Source organism: Pezoporus wallicus, unplaced genomic scaffold, assembly GCF_028554395.1.
Source record: "Pezoporus wallicus isolate ANWC-B61680 ecotype Strahan unplaced genomic scaffold, APGP_CSIRO_Pwel_v1 contig_2439, whole genome shotgun sequence".
NCBI classification, from domain to species: Eukaryota; Metazoa; Chordata; class Aves; order Psittaciformes; family Psittacidae; genus Pezoporus; species Pezoporus wallicus.
The window spans coordinates 2,776,966-2,789,104 of record NW_026638501.1 but is presented as its reverse complement, the minus strand read 5'-3'; the positions used below and the strand labels follow the sequence as shown (position 1 = coordinate 2,789,104).

At 44.7% G+C, this 12,139-nt stretch overlaps 1 long non-coding RNA gene across 1 annotated transcript in view; it reads left to right on the top strand.

Annotated features, from left to right (window-relative positions):
• Positions 1-3,033: 3,033 nt before the first annotated feature.
• LOC130600069 (uncharacterized) overlaps positions 3,034-12,139 on the top strand; it is a 176,111-nt gene continuing 167,005 nt past the window's right edge. Inside the window, exon 1 of the long non-coding RNA XR_008972360.1 lies at positions 3,034-3,930. This is a non-coding gene — a long non-coding RNA (uncharacterized LOC130600069). The remainder of the gene's footprint in view (positions 3,931-12,139) is intronic.

Genomic DNA, 12,139 nt, shown 5'->3' with positions numbered 1-12,139 from the left:
GAGACTGGGGAGTAATCACTCAAGGGAATTGGTGGAAACCTCAGCCCTGGACACCTTTCAAGTTTTGCTAGATAAGTACTGGGAAAATCGCCTCTGGGGAATGATCTTGCTGTTGCCTCTAGAGACCACAATTGCAAGACCTAATGCAACTTTTCTGTCTCTAACTTTTTCTGGGCTGGCTTGCAGTATTAATCCTGAGACACTATTTTAATGAGCAATGATTGTGCCACTTCAGTGGTCTTCTGAAGCTTTTCCTTGCCTCCCCCCACAACTCATCGGTTTTATCATCTTCATTATATGCAATGCCATAAGAGAAAAAAAACAAACCAAAACAAACAAACTACCACACTTTAAGCCTGGTGGTACTCTGTCTTTTCCCCACTCACTGACTAAATGTTGATTTCATTCTCACCTGTGCATTAAAATAGAGCTCAAAGATATATAGCAAATCTAATTTCAACTTGTAGGGCTTTGTTTAATTCCCAGAGCATGTGTGATGAATATCATCAGAGATATAATCGTATCTTGGAAAATGTCGTATCCCTGAGCATCCCAGTAGAGGAAGTATTAAAGATTTGGGGGTTTTGGTGGTTTCGTTATTTCTTTTTCTCCATGTTGCCCCTGGAAAAAGGGCTGTTACAGACAAGGACCTTCCCAAGGATGGAGTGGTAGATTCCCTCAGGGCTTTTCCCACTGGGGAGGATGATTTTGGTAAGCCAAATGTGAGGCCCCAAACACAATGACTATTTTATTGCTTTAAAATATGCTGCTTCTGAAAATAAACCTTTGTAAAAGGCTGTGCCTCATTCACTAGGGCTTCTGGGGGTATTATGCAGTCTTGTGGGAAAAGCCAGGTGTTCTCTAACCTGACTTTGCAGATATGTACTGGAAACAAAAATTGATCTGTTATAACTTTTAGATTTCCACTCCCCTCCCTCAAAATTTCACCACAGTTGACATTCTTCCTTTATTTTTGCAGTGGCAGTGAGATAGGCCATGATTTTATTATTGGGAAAACAGCATTTATGTTTATTGGTCTTAATTTTCCACAGCACATCAATGCATCCAGAATAGCAGTTCTTAACCTAAAATACACATTTCTATGCCTGTCTAACTAGTGATGCAGCTGGGAACACATGTCAGCATCTTCCTGACTCATGGTCTGACTTAACAAACAAAATTAATTAATTCCTTTATCCTGCTGAACTGGACAGTCTTGTAAGGTCTCTGTCTTTGGATATCCTCAAGGGCTTGTTAAAGAAATGGATGGTCAGGATAATAAATGGAGTGGATCTTCTATTGGGGTGGACTTAGTGGTGTTATTTGGGCCCTTCCAGCTCTCTTGGCCATAGTTTTCTTATGTTTAAAGCCAGGAGTGCAGCAGTGTTCCCCCAGGTAGGTTGGGTTACTGGGTTAAGGTATGGCGTGTTGTATGTGTCAGCACTCAGGCAATTAGAAAACTTTTTGGCTCATTTTTTTGTCCTTTATTGTTAAAAGAGTTTGGTTGGTTTAGGTCCTTCTCTCCAAAACTAAAACCAATGTGGTCCAATGTTCCAGTCAAGCACCATTATTTTCAGAGGTCACTTGTGAGCATTTAAGGTAACAAACCTTAAAACAAAGGTAGACTTCTTGTCCTCTGACCTGGGTGTCGTTTTTTCTCCAGAGATCAGGGGATTTGTGTATTCTACCTCCTGGGAGCCCTAAGGCAGGGTCAGCGGGTGTTCCCCTGGCCCCAGTTTGCTGTGGGGCTGCCCTGAGCAGGAAGAGGGTCTGTGATCAGCAGGTAGGCTGCTGAGGGCCACAAAAGTGATCAGAGGGCTGGAGCAACTCTCCTGTGAGGAAAGGCTGAAGAGAGTTGGTGTTGTTCAGCCTGATGGAGACTCCAGGAAGACCTTACTGCAGCCTTTCAGTACTTAAAAGGGGCCTAAATGAAAGCTGGGGAGAGACTTTTTAGCAGGGCCTGTTTTACCCCTCAATAGAATGAGGGGCAGTGGTGTTAAACTAAAAGAGGGGAGATGAGGCTGGATGTGAGGAAGAAATGTTTTACAGTGAGGGTGGTACAACACTGGCACAGGTTGCTCAGAGAGGTGGTGGATGTGCCATCCCTGGAGACATTCAAGACGATGTGGTTCTGAGCAACCTGATCTAGTTGAAAATATCCCTGCTCTTTGAAGGGGGGTTGAACTAGATGAGCTTTGCAGGTCTTTTCCAACCCAAACTATTCTATGATTCTATGACTGACTGCTTGGCTGGCAACAAAAGGCTGAGGGGCCATCTAGAAGGTGGGGAATGGTTCTGTGCCAGGAAGACAGGCTGTGATTGGCTTTTGGGGGGGGGGGGTGTGGGGTGTGTGTGTGTGTTGGGAGAGCAATAGGCAGAGCAGCCAATTGGGAGGTGGGGAAACCAGCAGGTGATGGTTCTTTGCTGGAAAGACAGGCTGCGATTGGCTCTTCGGCTGTGGCCAAAAGTCTAAGTGGCCAATCAGGAGGCAGGGAATCTAGCATGGAATGGTTCCATGCCTGGTAGGCAGACTACGATTGGCTGTCTGGGAGGGGAGCAACTGGTAGAGTGGCCAACTGGGCGATGGCAGTTACTTTTGGGAGTAGGTGTAGGGGCAGTAGATAGCTTGCGGGAAGAGCGTGCCGTGCTGGTAGCACAGCGCAGCGGAGCGCAGCTCGGCGGTAGCCCCCGGTGGTGCGGAGCCGTGCCGTGCCGTGCCGGCCGTCTGGCTGCTAGGTGGAGCCCGCGTCCGCGCAACTCAGATCCGGGCCCTCGCCGCTCCCCCGCCTCTCGGCTCGTCGCTCGCCCGGCTCCGTGCAGTCGCCTCCGGGCAGGGCAGCATCGCTGAGCTTCCCGCCGCTGCTTCCTCCTCCTCGTCCTCCTCCCCGGGTCCCCATTCCCGCTGCCGGCCCAGCCCTGCGGGGGACGCTGGTGCTGCGGGTCCCGCCGCCTCGGAGCCCACTCCCCGTGTTTGTACGTGTGCGGTGCGTGTGTGTGCGTGCGCTGTGCAGAGCTGAACCAAGCCGTGCCGGCGGGGCCTCCCGCCCGCGGCCATGGGCCCCCCCCGTGCCCGTTAGGCACCGCGCGGGGCGCGCCGGCGGAGCCGCCCCCCGCCCGCCTGTCCGCGCCGAGCCGCGCCGGGGCTGGCGGTCTCCGCAGCGGGAGAAGGAGGAGGAAGAAGAGGAGGAAAGATCTGGGGTGCCGGCGGAACGCGGGGGGCTGAGGACCACCCGCCTCCGTTTGCGCGGGCGCCTTTGTGTCCCCCAGCCCCGGTGGAGCGAGGGGCCGCGGGCAGGGGAGCGGATGCAAAGAGCGGCTGGTGCTGGAGGGGGAAGAGAAAAAGGGGGATGGTGGAAGATTTCTCTCCCTTTTTTTTTTTTTTTATTTTTTTTTTCGGTGGTCTCTTCGGCAGCGGCTGTTCTTCTCCAGCAGCGGCAGCAGCAGCAGCAGCAAAAAAAGCAGAGGCAATGACTCTGCCGCATACGAATCGCCTGGCCGGTGGTGCCGGCTCTGGACACATCACCTTGCTCTGAAGTTGCCCACCTGGAGGAGGTAAATCGGAGCCGGGCTTCGGTCCAGAAGGGTCGGCGGCGACGGGGGAGAGAAGGGAGCGATCGCCTCCCCCCATCTCCACACACCCTCCGTCCTCCGGGAGGAAGCCTGTGTAGCAGAAGAACACGGCAGAAAAGGAGAGACTTTCTCTTCTTCCTTTTTTTTTTCTTTTCTTTTTTTTTTTTTTCCTTCCTTGAGGGACGTTCCTTGCTTCTCATCCCCCCTTTTCCTCCTGGTTGGGGGCTTTGGTACTGTGGTCAGGTCTGCTTCCTACCCCCACCCCTGGTTTTAATGGCTGGATTGTGGCAGCAGCTCCCTGCTGCAGGTTGTTGAGGAACTGATGGAGACTTGCATCTCAGGAGCCGGAGGTGACTAAAGGTAACTAACCACCCAACGGATGGATGCTCACCAGCCATTGCCTGGCCGTCAGTTGCACCCTTGCCCGGTTGCATTGGGCTGAAGGATGCCAGCTGCCCTGGGTGCACGCTTGGATTGAATTATTTCATAATAAGGATAGTTTTGCCTTCGGGGGGGGGGGTGGGGGTGGGGGGGTGGGGCTGGATCCTTCAGGTAACGGGGGAACATCTCTCTGGGTCTGGATGCTGGGAAGACAGTGAGGACATGGGGTGTGCTTCTAGTTAAGAAATGCCTTGTAGGCTCAAGCTGGATTTGGCCGTGGACAACTAGGGTGGTGAATACAGTGGGTAGATGGAGGAGATCTGGTAGGTTTTCTTCTTCTTCTCCCTTCTGCTTCTCTGTGAAAGGCACCACATTGGACCGGTGAATTTGCTAGTGTTACACTGAGAAATTCCAGAGTTTCATGTGTCTCTCGCCCCTTCATGTATCTACGTTTCTATTTAATTGCTGAAGGGAACCTTGAGAGGTAAATGCTTGTTTTCCTGGATAGCAGGAGGCAGTGAATGAGCAGGGGGCATGCATGGGTGGGGATGTTGCTGAGCTAGGGGTGGGAGGTGTGGATATGGGGTGGTAAGGCAGAAGTCTATATCCAGACCAGTGGCCCTGGTTTACAGGTAGGTGCAAGCTTCTGTTTCTCTTGAAGCCAGAGAGCAAAATGTACGGTCCAGGTAGATAGAATGCTAGAGATGTCAGTGCTTCCCACCTCCTGACTGTGAGATTGCATTGCCAGCTCCGACAGTATAGGGCTGGCATTCATCAGAAGGATTTTTGAGCAAGAGGGCTGGTGTTTATGGCTGGAGTAAGAAAATTGCCTTTTTTTTTTTAATGCCTTTTTTTTTTTTCCCCCCATAAACTCTTGGTTTATTTGCTTGGTTAATAATTTATTTTTGTTCCCCTCACAATCATCTTTTGACTGTTTAACTTGGAAGTATGGTTGTGAGGCTGATGATTGTTCCCTGCCATGAGCTAGAAAACAGTCCTTTTCTGTTTCCCAGTCTACAGTCTACCTCAAGCTGGTGCCCTTTATTGCTAATGAAGATGTAGGTACAGTGCCTTGGGTATCTGGGGAATTGCCTTAAAGGGCTGAGTTTGATCAGCAATTGGGTGTCTAGGGTTGTCCATAGAAACAACATAGCCCCCCCCCCCCCTTTACCCTATAAACAGGCAGATGTTTAGTTTTGTGAGAGGGGTGGCAATGTAGGAAAGGTGCCTCTTTTGCTCTCCCTTTCCAGATAGGCATGTAATTCTTCTCTGCGGTAGTTAAAACAACTTGTATAAGGTGAAAAGCAACGGATTGTTGTCTGTCACTGTAACATCCATCACTTCAGCCAAACCAGCCCATGTCTATTGTGTTTACTTTCCTTGTATTTAGATCACTTATTAGGGGTCATTAGCATTTCCACTCCCTCAGTCCTGGTTATAGGCAGCTAGCTGCTTAGGAGGAAGATGAGATGCAGAAATTAAAAAGGATGAAAATGCCATCTGTGTCTGGATATAAGGCAGAGAGGTAGTCTGCTAGTTGCAGTCTTTTGGTGTTTTTTTTTTTTTTTTTTTTTCTGTATTACACCACTGATTGATTATTCCAGAGCACTGGATTTTCAAAGCTAGCCCCCCCCCCCCCCCCCCCTTCCCTCCCTTCCCCTTTCCCTTCAAATCTTTGATGGAGTAAAAAAAATAAATAAATTCCATTTTTGTTGTGGAATGCCATCTCTTAAAGAGCGCAGCCAATGCTTCCTGCTTGGTATGGAGTAGTAGCATGTGCTGTGCAGAGCTCATTTATCATCGTTGCCAGGGGTTTGAGATATGAACAGGCTTCTACTGTGCATTCATTAGGAAAAATCCTTCCATTGAGTTTTTTATGGGGATAAACCAGGTGTTGCAGGTTAAAATGGGCAGCTGTCAAAAACTTTGCAGTTGTCACTTAAGTGTACCAGACTGGGAAGGGAGAAAATCTGCTCACCTGTGCTAATGCTGTGTAACAAAGTTCAGATTGGGGCTCCACTGTAAAGCTGTTTGTTTTTTTTTTTCTAAAGGTAAAACAACTGCTTGTAGTCCCCTTGTTGTGGTTGAGGCTGCTCTTTTTCCAGCACATCAAGAGTACTATTTCCCTTTTTAGGCTTGGTTTACTATGAAGTGACTGTTGTCTTGTTACATGCTAGCAAAACATAAAGTGGATAAAGTTTTCTGGTGTACCAGTTTCCAAAAGACTGAAGTATCTATAAAGCTAATGTTGCCCTGTGAGTTCTGTGTGATTTTTATTATTCAATAAAATATAACTTCTCTCATTTCTTCTGGGGCCTGTAAGGAGAAGGTATGTTTAATTTTGCATTTAATTCCAGAGCAAGCTAAATGGCACTGCAGATTGATGACAGTGAGAACACCTAGTCCTGTTTTGTGGGGCAATGCGATTTTAATGGTATTTATTAAGTTTAAGGCTAGCAAGTCTTTGCCTCAATAGTTTGTGACAAAAACAGGAGCTGGCTTTTGGTTTCTTGGTGCCTTCCAGAGACAGTGGAACAGCTTGTTTCAGCCTAGGAAATTTCTTCCTGGGTGCCTGCTGGGTTGATTCTCCTCCTTTGTTTGCTGCAGCTGGTGCTCAACCACATGTCCCACAGGTTGGGACGCCTTGGAGACTGTGATGTGGTGGAGGTGCTCAGCTTGCCTATCCTAGTGTTAACTGCAGAAGAGACTTTTTCCTCCTGCAGTAGAAAACAAATTGTCCTGTCTGCTGGTGTGAAAATGACGCCGGTGCCCTGTGCTGACTGGGAGAGCAATGCAAGCAGGTTTTGTAGGTGAAGATGTAGGCACATGCATTGAGCTGGCTGGCTGATGAGCTGGATGCCTGCGTGACACCTAGTACTGCAGGGTTGTTATAAAAACAAATAAATATTAAGAGGCAGGTAGACCAAATGATCCTCCAGGACTGGAGAGGAATATGCATGACCTTTAGCTTTGGTCAACAGTCAGTTGGAGGGTGTGATGCTGCCATCAGGGTTTTCGCATTCAGAGCATGAGCGTATGCATCATCAACACCAGTAAATGAGATGCACACAGGAGGGTGAAGTCATTGTAAGAGGAGAAGCTGTGGGAATGGCTGATTTATTATTACAGATTTTAATACTAATAGTGTTGGGACTGGTGTAGATTGACTAGGAAACTACTTCATGCATCACATGCTGTAAAGGATGGGCTGAAGATTGCTGAAAGAGATGGAATTCAGGGAGCAAGAATGGATCAGGGAAAAGCTAAAACATGGAGGATGGGCACAAGGCTTCTTATACTTTTTGGGTTTTTTTTTTCATTATGTTATGTGGTGGATGTGGAAACAGCCTAAGGCTGTGTTCGGAGGGATTTTGACAGAACTTCGTATTCCTTAGAGCATTCTTGTATATCATGAGATGTTTGGAAGAACAGCTAAAGAATTATTATTTTGGAGCATTCATGATCTAAAAGCAGGCATGACAATATTGATATATTGCTTGGGACAATATTGAGACACCAGGAGAGCCCTGCGAAATTAAACATGTTTTCCTACCACATTTGATGATAGGCTGCTTATTGGGGTGAGATGTACTTGGTGAGCATTGAAGTTTTAAAGAGAGATGTTTTCTGTAGTTCATGCAGACTTGCAGTTCATTCCTGCTGGTCCCTTTCTTGTTCAATAGACGTCCTCCTGCTCAGATGTGAATACTAGAAATGCACCATGATGCCAAATTTCAAGTGTATGTACACACTTCAGCCTGTGCTATCTGTAGATAGTTAGTAACTATCTGTAGATAGTTAGGATGGAGAGCTAGAAAATGTGTAATTTGTAATAGTTCACTCTGCCCCGGGGTATTTGTAGGAATGTCACTGTCTCAGGCAAGGCAGTGTGGCATGCTTACCTGGGACTGTGTCATCTCCCAGAATCATGTCTGCCTTGGCAAATCTTTGTCACGATCCACACCATCACTTAATATCAGTCTCTTTAATCCCTTATCGGGATGCGTGTGAATATGTCCTTATTTTTGAAGGTCCTGAGGTGCTCCAGCACTTCCTGATCTCATCCTGGTGCCTGCAGGCAGTGGAAGCTCCCAGAGAAGGCTGCTGAAGCAGATAGAAGGAGGAGTTTGCTTTTGAGCATCTGCTTTTAATTCTTGGCTACTTTAATGGCAAGGAAACCACCTCCTACTCAAACCTGTGATGTGATTCTATCTAAGATGTTATCACATTGCCTGTTTTTAGCCTCTGAGTTTGCGGTGTAATGCTTGCTTTACGTTCCTCATTAGATAATCTCTACAGCGTAGTCCAAAATGCGTATGTCTCCTGTGTGCAAGCTGAGTGTTCATTTCAACACTAACTTTTACTTAAGCAGTCTTTTCAGAGAGCCTTCTGATTTTGTGTTTACCAGTTATTGCAACAAGCATCTGTATCTGTAGCAAGGTAACTAGTCCTTTCATTCAATAAAGACTTTATTTTAATTGTGTTCTGGCCCACTGTTTTACTTACTAAGCAGTGCTCAATGTGGGATTTTTTCCTAGCCTGTCTGAAACATCTTTTTACTCTGGGAGAGAAATGAGGACCAAACCATTTTTTAAATGGCTTTTTTTTTCTATATTTTTTCTTCCCTTTTTACACTTTTAATCTCTACTTCTTCAGGCCTACTCCCATCCAAGGGAGGTATCAATGAGTTTGCAGTGGGGTTCCTGCTGTAGTCAGTTGGGCACTTCTCTTGGCTTCCCTGTGAGGGAAAGATGCTCAAGAATCTCAGATGTGGTCTCAAAAGATGCTTCAGAATCTCAGATGTGGCATCTTTTCATTTCAGAAACGTTTCCCCACTTCAGCATCATGTTTCTACTAATTGTGTTGTTATATCTTTGCCGGAAGTGACATTTCAGGCTGAACAAAGCTGTGTATGCTGCGGAAGTCTTGAAATCTGTAAAAACTTCTAAAATCTGCTTATGAAAACAGTCAAAAATTAAAATCAAGACACTTCCATTTGAGACTTGACCACTTTCAGTTTCAAGAATCATGAAATAGATACGGATTCTAAAGAAAGCAAATAAGAGTTTGGAATCTGTCCTAATTAGGCAATATGAAGTTATATATTTCATTTCAATGCCTCACAGTACTTTTACACAGCATCCATTGATATATGGCCTCACACTACCAGGATTTTTTATTTTTTTTAAAGTACCTTATTCAGCATGTGAGTAATTACACAGGAATTATTTCACTGGTTACAAATGTAATTGCTTCAGCAGTCTGAAGCACAGCTCAGGTTCTTTGCATTAGATAGCTGACAGGGAACAGCTTTGAAATATTTTGCACAATATTTTGTGTAGGTTGGATCATATTAATTGTAATGGCTTTGCTGACTTGATTGCAATTGCATTGATTTATACCAGGTAAGATCATCAATTTTGAACTTTGCAGCGGAGCTATGCATTTCTAAAACATACAGGGAAATATCATAAATACAAAGGATCAACATGAATGTTTCCTTACAACAATGCAAAGTTAAAACAAAGTGAAATAGGACTCTGCACTTCTGTAGAAGTGGTGCTCAAAATGTAATCACAAATTGCCCTACTATAAAATCCTGTGCAAAGGTGTTGGCGCTGAACAGCACTGCTCTGAAAAGAGGTCTGGTTTTAACCTGGCGCTTTCAGATAAGACTCTGAGTGGTTTTATACCAACAACAAGTAGTTTGCTTGTAACAGACATTACATACAATGCATATTAGTTTTTACAATAAGCCCCTTTCCCACACTGTGGGAACCAAGAATGTAATTACAGAGGTGAGGACATTGCGTGAATGGGCACTGTTTAAAATTAGAGGGATAGAAACATTCTGAGCAATGCAGTCTTAGCTCATCCATTTACTATATTATAGACACATATACAGACTTATAAATATCAAGATTTGGGGAAAAAATGCAGATCTGATTTTTTTTGGTCATACTTGAAGTGAAAAAGATGTATTTAAGAATTGCACCTATACCCAAAACACATGTACCTGCATCTCTGTGTGTGCACATACACAGGTTTTGTGAAATCATGCTGCTGATGCACAGATTATTTTTATTTTTGTTGCTGGAAAAACTTCTCTCCCAATTGATTTTTCTGATTGTTTTTCGAGTTCTTGACATGTAGGTGCAGTGATGGACAGTAGCAACAAAATACCTGTGCATGAGCCTGGAATTTTAAAATTTTAACTGACCTACTGCTCAGTTAGTAGTCTGACACCAAAATAAAACAGTTACATTTTCAGATATAATGAGCTTCCACACATTTTATCAGAGTTGATGCTGATCCTTGCTTATTTGTTGTAGCAGCCTGTTCCCATTATGAAGTTGCTGATCCCAAGCCTGCTAATGAAAGTTTTTTTCACTGCCCTACCAGTGCAGAAGAGAAGTGTCATTGTATTGTAGAATTGCTGTTTGGGGCTTTCTTGGGGATGTCAGCATTTTCCTTCAAGCAAGGACAAGGGTATGTTAGAGCTAAGTATGCTAGCTAACTTTGGACTGGTCTTAGATGGTGAATGAGCTGCCAAGCTGTTAACTGTTGTGTTTTTTTTGTTTGTTTGGGGTTTTTGTTTGTTGTTTGTTTGTTTTTAACATAAGCGGTATGTTGTGTTGGGAGGACACCAGAAGAAAAGGGAAGTATTAAGCGGCAGCAACACCGCGGTTCTGTTTGATCGGTGAGTCTTGCTGTTTACAAATCCTGCAGAGGCACTGCGCTGCCTTGCCATTCACTGCTGTGTCATAAACCAAGTCTTGGCGTAAGCTCGTGAGAATAGGGGAGGGACGCAAGCCCAGTTTTTGATGTTCTGCATGGGTGGGTACCCTGAATACTCAAATGCATTCCAGTGACAGCTGACTCTCTAAAGGGATTTTCAGTAGCTCTCTGTGGTTTTTGGTTTTTCTTTTCCTCCTTTTTTCCTTTCTTTTTTTCTTTTTTCTTTTCCCTTTCACCTTTCCTCCCTTCTTTCTTCTTTTTTTTTTTTTTTTCTTGACTGCTGGAGGAAAGGACAAAAAAAAAAGCACTTGTCATGGTATCCCCTTGAATAGGTTTCACCTCTGGAGAGAGTTGAGGGGAATTTCAGGGGTCATGTTAACTCCTTTTCTTTCATGCTGCCCTTGTGTATGTGTTATTGAAGGACACATCATCCTTTCCAAACGGTTCAAATTCCCATCACACACTTGAAAGAGGACAGGTTTTTGTTGTTTTTTTTTTTGTTGCCTTTTTCTTTTTTTTTTTTCCCATCAAAATGTATGCTGCAGGTTTTGTATCAAGAAATATCTACTGTGTAATGTGAATCCTTCTTGGCCACTTTTGTCTCTGTGTTCTTTTGCATCTTTTGGATTTGTTTGTTTTTTTGTGGTTTTTTTTGTCATTTGTGTTCTATCCCCTCCCGCCCCTTTCCTCCACAGTAACAAAAGTCTTTTGGATACTGTCCTGGATCACTTTTTATATTAAGGCTATCTGGAGGTACAGAAAACTGGTCTGCATTCCTGTAGTAGATGTCATATCCAGAGAACAGCCGTTCTTGTTTCCAGCACACCACAGACTGCTATATTGGACACTGCAACTCAGCTCAACTTTGTCGGAACTGTGTGTGTGATCTAAAATGTTACTTCTTTGGATTTAGGATATTGCAATCAAGGCCTCTAATCATTTGGAAATGTGGTGTATATAGCCCACTTCCTTCTGAGGGAAATTATGATGCGACAACTGCACTTGCAACTCCCACACTTGCAATTTGCACAGACTTCTTTGAGAAAATGTCATTTTGGATTATCTCATTTTTAAGAAGGACAGTAATATTGCAATTGCTGCTTCATCTGGTATAGCTCCAAAATGATGTGTGTCTCCTTGTGTAAAACTCATCCTGATAGGTATTTGAAATAAAGGGATTATGCTGCATAGAGTGATAACTTTTGACCTTTTGACAAGCAATCCACAATTACAATCATAATGTACTTTATAGATCTCCTTAAGTAGGTCACCAATTTTGAACAAGTCTTGTTGCTAAAGACGGTGTGATGCAATTTCAGTTGTGGGAGTGGGGAGCGCTTCGCAGTATAACATTGATAATTTTCCAAAGGAAGGCTGAAATTGTAGGAAATTATACCTATGCAAGTGTCCTTCTTTTGGTGAGAAATACAGGCACATATCATTGAGCTCA